We start from the raw sequence: 16,212 nt of genomic DNA, 5'->3' as shown, positions 1-16,212 counted from the left end.
TTTTTTTCGCGTGCAATTTTCCCGAAATCCAACATCGTGGGAGTACTGGGCCGACGCTGGTCCTCACCTCGATAAGGACGTCATCCCCCACTTTACGAGAAGGTTGAAGTGCAAGGTCTCGGGTGATAACATCTCCAGCACGTCCGTGTAGTACTTCACCCCACACTTTTATTTTTCCGTATTTCTTTGACAACTTGCGCTCCAGACGAAATGGTCCGAGTGAAAATTCCCTAGTTTCACCTAGATCAGGATGTTAATCACATCCTAATCAGGATTGAAACATTAAAATATGTGAAATTACCCCGAAGTTCAGGTCCACTAGATTAAAATAGAAGCAATCGATTGGAAACCGTGGAAAATTCATCTTCAATTGATGACAATCAGAAAAACTCGTTTGAATTTAATCTCGGGTTTATGGAGTGTATCAATCCAGCCACTTGCATAAGCAAACCACGATGAGCTCAATCGGATTGAGCAATACCCTCTCGATAACAAGTGGTGTGAAACTTTCAGGTGATGTTGGCAAACAGGATCAGCGTAATATCAAAGATAAGCGTGACCCAGTTGATACTGCGCACATGGCATTTTCAAAGCGATTCAAAGTTATCTCCCTCCAATAATAGATGATTCTGTGTTTGAATTATCATCTAGTGTTTTTAATTGAACTTGGTTGAGGCTCATAGGGAGAAAAAATTAAAGTTGCTCCATTAACGTTAATTCGCCTTCACCAAGTCCAATTAATACTTGACCAAATCCTTAATGAAGGCGAATTAAATTCAATGGAATCGATTTTTTTTTTGACACTTGCAAAATTTTTTGAAAAATTCAACAACGGCGGAATAATTAAAATTCCTGGAAAAAGTGAAGAGTTCTGAGTGGCGGACCGACTGCGGACCTGTAATTAGGGTGAATTAACCCTCATGGAGTGATTTTAAAATTTTTTTACATTTTGAAAAATTGACGCTTGAAAATTTTTTTGAAAAATTCACCAATCGCGCAAAAATAAAAATTCCCGGAAAAAGTGAAGAGTTCTGAGTAGCGGACCGACTGCGGACCTGTAATTAGGGTAAATTAACCCTCATGGAGTGATTTTAAAATTTTTTTACATTTTAAAAAATTGACGCTTGAAAATTTTTTTGAAAAATTCACCAATTGCGCAAAAATAAAAATTCCCGGAAAAAGTGAAGAGTTCTGAGTAGCGAACCTCCCGGAGATCCTTAATCAATTGAACTTAATGAAATAACTAGAATTTTTTGACACTTGAAAAATTTTTGAAAAATTCCGCAATTTGAGAAATTAAATAAAGCAACTGTTGGATATCCCACGTCTCCTGGTAATTCAGCAGACGTTTTGAAATCTCTCTCCTTAAACTTTGAACGATTGCCTGATGGGCCTGAGAAATGGATGGAGTTGAGTGGAATTCATTCGTGAAGTTTCACCGGGGATCAGGAAGCAATGGTTCACCACGAGAAGTGCCGCAAGTGGGATTCTACTCGTTCATACTCTATACCCGCAATTACCGAGTGGTACCCTAACCGAGTACCCTGGACTTGGCTCGAGGCAAGGTTAGTTACCCATCAGTTTAGCCAGTACATATCAGAGTTTCGTCGAGAGCTGTCACCCACTCCACACAGGGCAACATCAAAGTTGTTTCACATTTCAAACGAGATAACTCGTGCCAAAGTTTTTGACGATTACTTTGAGAATATTGGTCTTTGGATATTGCCATGGGTATAATTATCCAAGAATTATTGGTGACTTCTGATGGTAATTAAGCTTTTGGGTTCGGCTGTTGGAGAAGATGACGAATAATTCACGGAGTTTATGGATAAGTTCAGTGGTGCAGTGAAGATTGTGCACATCAAAGTAGCTCATGCAGAAACTATCTCGGATTCGTCACTATAATTGGTGATTATGTGATACCATGATGCCAGAAACATGGATGCAAACACCAGTTGGCAGAAGTTTTTAAATATTCATTGCAAATTGATAGACTGATTTCCAGAATTAATCATCAATTTATATCGATAGTACCTCCAACAATAGCCCTGACCTCATGAATCCCCAAAAGAAAACCATGAAACATCGAATGAATCTCTGAATCCCTCGGCATTCACAGAACTAATTTCACTCTCGAAATTCAGCGATTCCAGGGGAACAATTTTCAATGAAACCCCACACAGAACACAAGGCAGTGAAACTCAGACTGCTTTTCCATACATTTGAAAAAACCAAACGCGGTTTACGATCCTGTGGATGTAATACCACGTCAGTTGCCATTGAACATTGAACAAAGGAATAAAACCCTTTATCAATTTTACCTCTCGTTTTTATTTATACCGATATATTCCCGCGAAATATAGATGAATCAATTAATAAACAGTATTATTCGATGGAGTTATCACCGTGAGGTCGTTACAGGTGGCATGTTGTTATGTACTTCCGGGATGACTGTAATGGGAAAATTCAATCTCCGATTTTTGTCGAGGCTTCTGTCCTCCATTGTGTACTGTATTCTTCCTGAAGCTTTTACTCTTAACTGGGTTAGAACAGGTGGTCTTTAAACCTCTTATTTTCAACGGTGTACAGAGGAAAGAACATTACATCCTGTCTATAGCATCCTCTTCGTAAAAGATGATGAAACCTCTCGGTCGTTCGCTTTGATGCTGCATCAAAGCTCTTGCAGTGTGATACATTTATAAATTATGCTTTTCAGTTCCTGAAAATGCATTCCTGAGAAGTGGAGGCTCCCAGGAATTATTCGGTGATCATTACTCCGTGGTTCCTGTCAAATCTTTAGACACTTTAAACATTTCAGAGGTGGAGGACAATTTTTCAGAAATTCATTCATTCAACTTCAAATTATTTAACAAAATTTCCATTAATTTTTGATAATGATAAAATACGTGAGTTATCAAAATTGAAAATGTGATCGTGGAATAATGGAAGGGAATCCAAATCGTATGAATTTCTGATTCAGCATGGCTTGAGGCATATAATGCCCGCATGCCACAGTGAATTATGTAAGAATTTCCTGGAACTGCAGTGCACCCGGGAATCCCCGAAAAAAATGCAATAACATTGAAACCCATTGCCCCTAAAGTATGTCGCGAATGCTTGTTTCTTTCAATACTTAGCGATTACATGTTGCCTATTTTTCAACCTCTCAATCCTCCAGTATAAAAAAAAATGGCAGTTCTTTCAAATCTCGGGTCCATGCGCATGTGTTGGCCACCTCGACCACATCTGGGGCAGAACAAATGCCTGGGGATCCCGTCTATTCGGTCTATATTCGACGCTTTGTTCCCTTTGTACCGTGGAATCCAGGGTAACGCCGGTATTTTCATTTTTCTTCGACCCACATCATCCTCGGTCATCGCTGAAGATTCCAAAAACAGAATGCTGAAGACAGTGGCAGAAAATTCAGTCACAATGCGCTGCAAAGAATTTATATCTGTGCATAAGGTTTAAGTATTTGCGGATTATTTTATATTCTGGTAAATATTTAATAATTATTTGTGTGTATTTTTAGTTGAGTCCTTTTTTTTTTATTAAGGGGTTGCTCAAAAAGGATTTCTTCGCTGATAAAATTTTTCGGGTTGAGGGAAAAATGGAAAGGGATGGAAAGGGATGGAAAGGGATGGAAAGGGATGGAAAGGGATGGAAAGGGATGGAAAGGAATGGAAAGGGATGGAAAGGGATGGAAAGGGATGGAAAGCGAATGGAAAGGAATGGAAAGAAATGGAAATGTGAGGTACCTGGACATTGGAGACATAAAAAATGAAAACGAATCCATCCAGCTAATGAGTTGGGACTCGGGTTTGGGCCGATTAGACCCTCCAGTCTCGTTAGGCGTTTAAATTATTTCAATGCAGATCGGAGGGAGAAATTGCAGTCTGTCTACTGTATTCACTGGTTATATATAGGACGTGATACGGGGAAAGTTTATCGACGAGTTTCCCTTTCCGGGGGCTCCGAGAAGAGCCATGAGGCATTTTATCAACGATAATGCATGAACAAGAACTTCTGCCAGGTCTGAATTAACTTGGGTAACTATTAATTATTCTTCTGAGTTTACCCATGGTTTCTATGATTTTTCCGATGCTACACTGTACGGAATTTTTGCTGGCAATTTAACGTGAGGAAAATTTCCTGGAGAATTTATACTGGTCTGTTAATAATCCTTAGAGATATGGAAATCAATTTTTATTTTAATTTTTATTTCGCCTAGGGTTTTTTTTTATTCAAATTCAATTTTCATTTGGATTTTCTTCTGAAAAATTTCGTTTGGATAGATAATATCGAATTGTTGATTTTTTCCGGAGGGTAGGAATTCAGAGATAGTGCAGTGAATGTGAACGTCGTACCAAGCGAAGAAAAAGCGCAAACAATTGGAGCTGATCCTCGGAGACTTGCCCTCCTACAATGTGTACAAACCCTCCCTTGTACGTACAAATGTCGAGCTTTTCTCTCACCCGACACCTCTTTATTCCCGGGAAAAATAGTTCCAGGGCGTCCCCCCAGAGGTAACTAGAACGGAAGAGAGGATAATAACGGCTTCCAGTTGTTACAATTCGAGAGGCTGGAGACTATATCAGACTGCCAAATGCTAATGCTTTCCAAAGGCTTCAACTCTGCAAATTTTCCCTCAAATCTCAATTACTGTGGAGTTGTAATTGATATTGACGGACGAATTCAGGACTCCGACCGGAAAACTACCCGCTGGCAATATCCGGAAACTCATATCATTAGAAGCTCATTTCGTCCTCAACTTTTTATTTGCCTTCATGACTTCTCGATCTCGAGTCTGACTCATCGGGAGTCTTTATCGCTACGGGTGCAACAGGTTGTCAAGGTTACAGAATGCCACGAAATTTTTCCATGAAAATCTGCAGTGGAAAAAAATTTATACGCTTATCTGTGTTGAAATTTTTTTTTTTACCTCGAAATTTGAATAAAAATGGAAATGGGAATTAAAATTGAAATAAAAATATTTTTAATATAAAATACAGAAGGGAAATCGATCTCGAAATATCTCGAAATGTATCGAAGTATCTCGAATAATCTCGAAAGTGTAAAAAATTCCAAAAATTGCGAAAATTTGGAAATTCGATTTTCATTTACATTTGGATTTTTATCATTTCAAATTTTTAAATAATATTAATTTAAAATCTTCAAATACCACAAGAAAATTGTAAATGTAGATCGAAATAAAAATAAATGTTTACCGAATTATCTTTTGGTAAATCATTTCAGCCCCACCTGGCGATAAAAAAATACATTCCACCAAAAACAAAGTGCCCCTTGCGAACGCAACCATAACCTCAAATGGCGTCATAATAACAAATGTATTTCTCTGTGAATCGAAAATTACAGCAACGCAAATCATGTAAATTATTCCATGTTTCGTATACTCATGCTCAAACGCGATGTTACATGTGGAATACGCAAGTGGTTATATCCCAGAATGCTTTTTTGCCGCCTCATTCGGGGAATCCCCCACGACTATAACAACGTTGTTTCCAGAAATGCTGTGGTACATTGTTAGATGTAACAAGAGCAGAAAATCCTCGAGGAAAGTTCGTAATCGGGTTTTGGAGTTTGAGAATCGCACACTAGCCCCTGACATTCCCCATCGTTTCCGGGTGAAATCTGTTAGCCGGAGCGACTCGTAATGATAAATGACAACCGGAAGTTACGGAGGATAGAATGATTGAGGGGTGAATAAATCATTCGATATTCGCGAGATTATGAAAGCTCAATCCAACGCACCATCATTTTTTTATTCTCCCAAAAATTTATATTTATCTTCCCAATTCCCGCTTTCCACTTTTCTATTCATCAATCAATTGACGATAATTTATCATTCCTCAATCAGATATATATAATTATATATATATTTTTATTCAGAATTATATTTTTTAATATATAAAACAACGGAAAATACATATCCGCATTTTGTTTAACGAATTTCTTCATGAATATTTCAGTGCGCGTACGCGAGAGGATAAAAACCGCATAAAAATAATCAGGAAGGGGGTAGGGAGATAGGGGGGCAAGTGATATTCATTGAGACTCATCAGTACATATCCTGGAGTGACGAGTGGTCCGGGGATGAGAGCAAATGGTTTGTACATACACGAGAAATTCAGGAAGATGCCGTGGCGTCGCTCATTGAATTACCATTCGATATTGGAATTCCATAAATTTAATTTTCACTCGAAACTCGGTGGACCGGACTGCACAAGATGTATAGGAAATGGTAGCCCATGGGAAATATCCACTGATAATTATTTTCCAACTGTTGATGGTAACGCACGGTGTAATTTATCGGTGTAACGAGAGATTGAATTAGGGGGATGGAGAAAAAAAAAAAATTCTTGATGACACCCAAGGCTGACCCAATTTCTCAGTGACTTCATTATCCAGTATTTATGCTGGTCCTGTTGATGACAAGATGCACGCGCCTGACGTGAGCTCATTGTTCGCGGGCTCTCGCTTGAAATCGATACTCGAAGGCTTGTATCGCATCAACATCGGCCGAATTCATCTTCAAAGGGAGTTTGGACCTATAGACTCCTGTTGTCTGTCAAGTGACGTGGGATGTTGCATGACAATGAGCCTTGGGGCTATTGTTTCAGCTGCCCTCGTCTAAAAACGAAATCTACGAGGAGAAAAATATTTTTAAAGAATTACCGATTGTGGAATTGACTCGAAATATTGTGGCGGTATCGATGATTATTTTTATTTTTTCGCTGATTATTTTTATTGAATATTTCTGTTGGTAGGTAGGTCTATTGCCGGGAGAAGTCAATTAAAAATTTAAAATTTGATTTATATATTTTTTATTGGCATCAGGTCTTCCCTGGAAATTTGGAGAACCCGGAGATTCAACAGCCACTTTACCTTTTCGATCATGGGAAATTGAACTCCTCGAAATTTCAAGACAGCTTCTCACGACGAACCCTAAACGTTCGATCCTCCAGCTTAATCAAATTCCCGATAAATTTGGTGCAAGCTCATCCTCAATAATGACTCCTGATGTCGTAAACTCCATCATCAAATTGTCGACGTAAATTCGAAGGAAAAATAAATGGCGCAGGAATTTTATGATTCACCCGGTGTAAAAGTTGAATTTTTCGCCGAGGGATGACGTCTGAAAATATTCCCGGAGAATATGAGAATATCACCTCGGGATTTTCGTAATTAGACGTATCAGGTCCAGACTATTCTCTTGACTCCGTGTAAATTAATCCTTCAGAACAATGGCATTCCGTATAATTTGCTTGATCCTCGACACTAATTGAGTTCATGTTAACGCTTGATATATGGAGCTCATACTGACGGTCCTTTGATCCCAATCGTTGAGAGGAAATTTCAGATTTCCTAGTCCCTCGTATCGCTCTTCAAATTAAAAATAAAATGCCCAACCGATTTCTCCAATTTCCCTCCATATTTTATTTTCCTCCATTCTCCCGTCTAGTCCAAATTCCAATTCAATGAATTATCAATTATTCATTACCAATTACCAATGATCAATTATCAATTATGAGAATTAATTTGTTCAACTGTAATATTTGGAATATTATACCTGAATTTGAATCAGGAAATCGCTGTCCTGGAGATGCACCTGAAAAAGCCATCGCGAATGTGGGACAATTGATGTCTATGAAACAATGAGTTTGTGTACTGAAGGCGCAAATTCAATGACTGCATGCATTAATAGACCACACGTACACCCTGGGCTGTCATGTGTAGTTGTCGTTGAATTGACGAGGGTGTGATCTCCAGGATGAACAGGAGTAGATCCTCCACCAGGTATTATTATTATTCCAGACATATAACGAACCTCCGATGAAATAGACGAGAAAAATCGCCTGGAAATATTAACATCCTCCCCGACGTCTCGAGACAATTTTTTATTTTCCCTCCATTTTACTTTATTTTCCGTAATTCATTGATGAAAATCCCTGTGACGACGGTAGCGTGAGAATTTCCCTCTGATGAGAACTTCTCAAAGTAATTATCTCCGCAAATTAAAAAATGAAAACTGATTGGTTCTCTGAATTAAGGGGAGAGTTGATTAGTGAGGTAACGAGACTGTTGGCAAAAACCAGGCGCTGGTATAACTTTTTTGCGGCTTGCTGTCTCTTCGGGGGATCCTAGCCGGTACTCTAGACTTTTTTTTTTCTGCAATACCGCAATTGCACCGCATTTGCACGACAATTGAACCACAGAAATACTGGAAACCATAAAAACCACAGCCATATGTTTATTCCGTTGGGTCTAGGCTCACGGCGTGCGTAAGACGTGGGATTAGACTAATGAGACTTAATCAGGGGAAGTCCCTCATGAGGATAAAATGATTTTTTTTTTTCGATGCAATTTTTGGATAATGAGATGGCGGGGTAATTACCCACTTGTTTAAAATGCCGGACTCGCAATCGCTCACCGATTCTGAAGGAATTATTGAGTGTTTCTCCCGCTTTGGAAGAAAATCTCGAATTTTTTCGTAATGGATGGAATTAATGAAACTCACTCCTGCTCCTAATTGCCAACTCGCTTCACCAAGATATCAGGAGGGACTGGTCCTCGGCACATTTTTTTTATTTTCCCTTAACCAACGGCAAAGTTTCCTCCACCGTCGGCAAGAAATTCACCCACTCCCACCCACCGGGATCTTCTGGATGAATCATTGCCCGATATATCAGACTCGAGCCTTCGAAATGAAATTTATTCTGAGAGCCGAGGGCTGGAAGCAAAAAGGTGACTAAAAGTCACGGGAATACTGTACATGTCACTTTGATGAGAAATTCATAATTTTTTTTTGAATTTAAATGAACTGGAATTTTTTCCCAAGACATTCCGCTTTTTTTAGAATTATAATTTATTAACCATTTCTTGTATCGATTATTTTTATTAGAATGCAGCTTCATTGATTTAAAAAATTGTATTAACTATAAAAATAATTTATAAATTATATCCAGTTTAAAAATCATGAATTTTTAATTAAAATTTTTTATACAATTGAAATTCCGGGGAATATTCCGAAATGATGAATTAATCATTTCTTTTTCTCGCAGAAGACTTTGATATGCAATATTACCCGACGCTTTTTATTCCGCAAGTTTCACAGATCCCCATGATCTCCAAAGTCTCTCAAAAGTCCCTTGAGGCATGAGGAGAGCATCAGACGAGGATAAAAAAAAAAGTGTCAGCCTTTCCGAGGACATAGTCAGAAATGTCACAGCGAATCGATTGCTCCATTATTCTCCCGCGTCTCATTTCACGTCAACAGCATCAGGAACGATAGACATCCACCCTGAATATAATATCGATACTCTTCAGATGAATTTCAGTTCTCAACCGATCGAATGGGAATAAACAGGTTGCTCACCGAGAGATATATTTTTCGTAAGAATTTTTTCGATTCTGCTGATTCAATTTTCAGGTCTGGAAATTATTTTGAATTATGATATCGATGGACCAGTAATCGATGGAGGATCTTAAATTTTCCGGAGATCGATACTGATCGCTGATCGTTGGCTTCTCAATTTTCTTCAGAATGTCGACCACAAACGAGACCACAATTGCGTCCCTCTGACGTGCTGTATCCGCGGAAAGGCATTCCGTTGTACAACGGAGGACAGGAAGTAGATGAAGAGATGGGAATCCGGTCGTCAGGTTTTGTCCGAGATAAAAAGCCGTATTGCACACCAGTAACCCATATGAATTCCATTCTTATTTTTTTTTTATTCTCTTGTGCCTTGGCTTTATTTTTTATTCTATTCTCATGTTTCGTTGCAACATCAAGGACCACCGGCTCCATAAGATTAAACGACTCCTCTTCAATCTTCACTTTATTGCTGGTTTGATGGTCTTAACGAGAATTTGACCGACACAATTTTAAGACCGCCATTTCCTCCAACCGATGGCTAATTACGTCGGCTTATTTTTTTTTTGAATTAATTAACTTTCGGGGGGAAGGAGATGGAAAATCGTTTCAAATCGGTGAATCATTCGGATGTAAATGAAATTTTTCAATAACAATGATTATAAAACCTGGTGAATTGGATCTGCAATTATCAATAAAATAAAATAAAAATCCGAAGGCGATCGGTTTCTCAATCGTCTGTCGAAATCCCGTGGATTCCGGATTAATTGGTCTGCCCTATTTTAATTCTCACAAGAAAGTAATTTTATCTTTTATTTTATCCATTTAATCGGTAGGAAAAGAAAATGATTTACTGAAAAGAAAATCGAGTCCGCGAAAGAGAAATTTTCGACTGCTATTTATTTATTTATTTTTTCCAATTTATCAATTAGACATTCCGAAATCGGGATTTATTGTCGGATACATCAATCATGGAATTGTAATCGGCAATTACGGGGATTTGTGGAAGACATTGGGACTATGAACTCCTCGATGAAAAACCCATGAATAATCCACCAACCGTTGGGCCATAAAATTGACGATTTCAAATGCTCACCAAAACACGTTTCCGAATTGCAATCCCTTTCCCTCTCGGAGTCCAGTAATAAAAATAATATTATGGTTTCTGTGGATGAGTAGACAAATTGTCAAAAAATTCGACTGCCCCCCTTCCTCCCTCGCCGCTGGGGTAATAACAATTTTATGTCATGGTACTCGTGAATTCCGGTTGTACAAAATGGAACAGTCAAAACGCAACTACCAGTAATTCAATTTGTCCAACGCACATTTTTTTTTTTCCTCTAACGAGTTCACCCCTCTGTCAATGCAACATAAACGGAGTAATTTTTTCTCCCTCCGTCATTCTCCGGTATTTCTCTTCCGTTTTTTGATTTCGCGTCTCCATTAATTTACTGGTGTTTATTTAAGAAACATAATCATTTTCTTTTCATCAGTCATTCAGTTATTCCGTGAGATTTCATTTGTTTATTCATTAAATTTTCGGTTCATTATCCGGTTAGGTTAATTATCGAATTTATTTCGATATATTTCGATATAGTTCGACATATTTCGATACATTTCGATATATTTCGATATCGATTTTATTTCTTCTTTTGATATTAAAAATTAATCCATAAACAAGTCAATGATTTTGATTTGTATATTTACCTCTCAAATGCATTCGATCCTTGTGTAAAATCCGCGATTTATCGAAAATGCATTAAATCTTGATAAAGTCCACGTCGACACTATTCTCCATCCGTCTCCATTTTTTTTCCTATTCCCCTCGCATATTTCACTCTGGTGATGATGGCTGCACACAAACTCACGTATCCGTTCGTTTTTAATTATCTCTACATAAAAAAAAAACGAATATAAATAAAAAAAATCCAGATTTTCGCGTACGCGTTGATTTAAAATCAATACACGAGGCGCAGGTGAAAAATGTAAAAAAAAAAAACCACCAGGTGAAATTTCACGAAGCAATCAAGAGAAAAATATCCATGAGGGGAACATCAATTCGGAAGGAACGAAAAAATTATGACAGCGACAACTACAATATTCCAGGGTAATATAAATTTGCATGGAAAAGTTTTTGAGAGGATCGTAAAGCAGGGTTAGCCTCGAAAATGTTATCGCGATGAGAAATTACAGCACTTGGTGATTATAAATTTTTTTTTCCCCTCCGCGGCTGTGTGTATTTTCTTTTTCATCCCTGATGGGGAGAGGGAGTGATGGAAGAGAGGGTGAGACGAAAGAGGGAGGAAGTGTTATGGAGGACAAATGCCCCAGGGTTTTTTTCCACAACTCGGAAAAGTATTCGCGACACCCCAGAGTGGTGTTACCAAACGAAAAAGTGACATTTCCAAATTAAGCCATTACATAAAAATTATGTACTCGATTCAATTATACTTTATACTTGATCCAAGTATATCCTTTCTCCACTAGTTGTCGACTCACCTCATTCATTCCTCTCTTTAATTTATTTTTCTAGCTTTAAAAGTTCAATAGATTCTAGAATAAAAAAGCCCGTGGGAATGAAAGAGAAAAACATGCAATGAATTTTCCCTCTTTTTCTTTAATTAAGAATATTGAAGACCTGACGAGATGGAGAATTTCAATCTCTCTGAGAAGCCCGGAAAATGTCATCCCAAAAATATCCGGAATTATAAAACTATTCCGAGAAAATATCCCGCAAAATAACCGTAATTACCAAAAATACCTCTCGTTTCTAGTTACCAAGAAATTTAATTGACAATCAATCAATCGTTACGGTATAAAATAATTCACCTCAATTATCCCGATTAAATTTTCTTCTTTAATGATTATAAAAAGACGATTAAAAAATCACAAGGGAGAACGTCCGATTAGGCCCCGGGGTAGAATAGAAAAAGTATTATAAAAATTAAATCAATCCGCGTATTGGCACAGCCTGATCAAAAATCTCCTCTACTAATTATCTCGATTTAATTCGCGTGTGTCCGGCCGTTTGCACAATTCCCCATGCATTTGTCCGTTTCTATCCCGATACAAGCCCCGAAGCGCAAGTGTTCGATTCACATATTTACCTTTAACAAAAAAAAATACAAAATATTCCCCTCCCCCCTCTCCGGATAATGGTGGACACTCCGTGGATTTTTCCGCAGCAACTAAAACCCAGATTGCAGCCGTAAAACTGATGAAAACCCGTTGAGACGTCAAGCACTTGCACAAAATAGAGATAAAACTCGAAAAACACATCGAATATGAAATCGAGAATGTGATATCGTCCGAGTTAATGCCCCTGTCCCTGTTTTCGGGGAGCTCATCGGGTTTTATTAAATAGCAGTAAAAAATTCGGGGGATACTGATAAATTTTTTTCAGGACCAACAAAATTTTGAACAACAAAAACGAGAGTCAATTATCGACTCAAGATCATTAGAAATATTTTAAATTAAACGGACGAGGAGTGGGTGGGGATTTTTTGGGACTTATTGGGACAGCCCATTTTATCAGGGGCATATTTGTTGAAATTTTAATATTGATATTTGTTAATTGTAAAATCAATCACGATTTATTGAAAATTTATTTGTGGAATTCTTGGGATGCGGACGAAAGTCGCGATAAATCGAATATTTTTGGTTGTTTTACCGATTTACTTTGTGACCAGCGGTTTATCGAACAGACGGCCGGTAAAACGAGCCCTCGAAACGTCCGACCTCATGCGACAAAACCAACCCAAAATTTAGAGTGCTATTTCCCCGAAATCCGCAAATTACTTGAAAATAGAGATTACATTCCGACAAATAGCCGGTGAATTTATCGTGCCTCCACCCAAAACAACCAAAACAATTCCCAAAAGCCTGAAACTACCGTCAATTAAACCCACAATTAAATTCATTCAACGAATTAAGTCCCACATTTTCCTCAATCATCGATTTATATCGAATGCCACTCGTTCAAGGGGTAATTATCGAATGAATTTTTTCCCTGAAAATATCGGATATTTCAAAATTGTTCCTCTTTAATTAAAATTCAAAGTAAAAATAAAAATCACACGTCAAATTATCCAATATCCTAAATATTATCACATGCACTGATAAACAATTATTTCCAAAAGATTAAAAAATCCCATTCAATCTAAAATCGGTTAAATAAATAATTCCGAGTGAATTCCTTCATTAAAAAATATTCTCCCCATAATTGAAATAAAAAAAAAATCCACTAAACCCCCGAATTATTAAATAATCTATAAACATTCTGTCTCGATTGAATTTTCCAACCGTCGATTATTCCCTGACAGAAACAAAAATTACAGATTAAAAAACAAATTACAGTGAATAATTCGCAGTCACTTTGTCGTAAAAAAAAAATGTTTGATGCGTAAAAATAGTCTAGCGCCGGAGAAAAAGCGGGAAACCCATGAATTCCGATGGTACACCTCGGACTCGTCTGCACATGAATTTCGTGGAGCCTCGGCACTCGTTCCGGAGTGATAATTAATTTAATGTGACAGCTCGATCGACTGGCCAGGGCGAGGGCCGTCGCGCGACTGACGGAGGCAGAAATGTCCGTAGCATCCCTAGCCTTTCTTCCCCCATTTCCCCTCCTCCAACCGCTGCAACCCCCTTCAACCCCTCCCCGAACTCCCACCCCATCGTCTCACCATCCCCCCTCGCCCCCCACCATCCCCTGGAAAAATATATCGAACATATATGCGCCGACAAGCAAGTATTTCCCACAATTTCCCATTATCGCAGGATAAATTATTTATTTATATAATATAATCATTAAAACTATTATTATTATAGTCGCACGTGGGGGTGAATGATCTGGATAATATAAAAATATCCGGAAGATTTTATTTTATTTATCCCAATTTGCAATTAATATTCAAAATTTTATATTGCGGTACTGTGAATAATAAATGATGATTTCTCTTCTGAATAATTAATATTCGCAAAATAAATATCAAATCGTTTAGTCTCGATTCGTTCCTCAGGGTTGGAGTATTGATGCCTCGCATTTGATACCAATAAATATCTCCGGGCGTTTCTGTCAAGGCCCTTGTCAAACGGTGAAAATAATTCCCATTATCTTTTATTTATTTTCAAGGCGGAACCGATAAATCGAGATAGCAAAAAATTTTTCACTCCTGGGTGTTAGAAAATCGTTATTAACAGTCCAGAATCGACTTACGAAATTTTACAATTCAAAAATACTCTACAAATTATTTACAATTATTAAAAAAACCACAAATACATGACTACAAATCAATTTAATTAAATTAAACTCAATCAATTAGTTATTAACTTTTTAATTACAGAATAAAAAAAAATGGAGACTGAAAAAATATTAATATACAATCCATTGTGATAAATTTAGTTTATAAAATCCATTTCTTGGTGTAATAAATAAATCATAAACCGTAATTAATAAAATCGTTAGATCTTCTGAAAATCCCTGATTTTCCGAGATATGGCGTGGTGCCTGCACCAGGTGTTATTGTCCTGGGAAATTCACGAGCCATGAATGTAACAACTGAGGAAGTGACTGCAATCTCAACAGCTAAACAACACGTCCATCAATCCACAACCCCCCGAATTTATTGACACTTGGCGTTAACTACTTCGTCCTGTACACAAGGGGTAAATATTGGAAATAATTCCCGAGTTACAACCCAAGGCGGCATTAACGCGTGATATACATTGACGGTAAAATGTTGCATAATATTCCAGTGCTGTCGTAAAAGTGTAAACCCCTTTGCCGGAATTTTATGGATTATATCGGCTTTTGTGATATATCGAGAGAGTTTATAGTCGTGTACAGTAGATGTCTACTCGAGGTGATAAGGGTTGTATTGGATGTTATGGATGTACGTTGGATATCTTTCAGAAAATTTTATAAATGGCAATTTTCGAGAATCGAATAGAAAAATCATTCCTCCATCATTTCCACTCAATGGTCCACTAGTTTGTTTTTTATTCGACGCCCATTCTCTAGTGATTTTGAAGATTGAATTAAAAACGTGAAGGGATAACCAAGTGAAAACACCCTGCGATCGGTCAGCCGCAGGGTTGAGTGGTCGAATTGAAAATTTGATTTGTTTATTTCAGTTTTAATTCTGCGGTGGCCCGACGAATCGATTTATCAAAAATAGAAGTGAACCCTCGACATCGGGACATTTTCCTGAATTTTTTAAAGAGCTCGAGGTGTAAATTTACCAGACAAATTTTTTCAAATATTTTTATTTTGAATTTCACCCGGTGGCAGATGGCGATCTATAATGCAGTGATGAAAGGAGAGGATTCACGACTGCCAGAAATGTTAGACGTCTGGAGATTAATTATAAGTCAGTGGGTTATGGCCAGGAATCCGTCCACACCGTCTGGTTTTATGACGAAGACATGATAGAATGGGGAAAGGAAGTTTTTAACAAAGTGTCCACCGATCGATCAATAGACTTACCTCCAATGACACGGGTCACAGGAAAATTAACTCCACTTCTTGCTGTAGTTTGCATTATCGAAGTTCTGAGCTGACGTTCATGTGGTGAGGGAATTATTAATGATAAAATCCACTGAACAATTAATCCACCAGTGTATTCCATTAAAATTCTCTGGATTCACACGTGAAAGATCTAAATCTGTGCGATTTTGAGATGTCTCATATGCCCTCATCTTCAATTCAAACCAAAAACAATTTTTGTATTTTTACATAAATTCCAATTGCAGTGAAATGAATTAATTATTTTAGAAGAATTAAGAAAGGGAATTATAATGAGTGAAAATCCAGTCGA

The 16,212-nt window shown here is 37.6% G+C and overlaps 1 protein-coding gene across 1 annotated transcript in view; it reads right to left on the bottom strand.

The window, feature by feature from the left end:
• LOC105267425 (monocarboxylate transporter 10) overlaps window positions 1–11,280 on the bottom strand; it is a 46,317-nt gene extending 35,037 nt beyond the window's left edge. The window contains exon 1 of the mRNA XM_011306268.1: window positions 11,102–11,280. The gene's annotated coding sequence lies outside the window, so the exon portion shown is untranslated. The remainder of the gene's footprint in view (window positions 1–11,101) is intronic.
• Window positions 11,281–16,212: the final 4,932 nt, after the last annotated feature.

Source organism: Fopius arisanus, unplaced genomic scaffold (genome assembly GCF_000806365.1).
Source record: "Fopius arisanus strain USDA-PBARC FA_bdor unplaced genomic scaffold, ASM80636v1 scaffold00046, whole genome shotgun sequence".
Lineage (NCBI taxonomy): Eukaryota > Metazoa > Arthropoda > Insecta > Hymenoptera > Braconidae > Fopius > Fopius arisanus.
The sequence above is the reverse complement of the archived record's forward strand: the minus strand, read 5'-3'. Positions and strand labels throughout refer to the sequence as shown.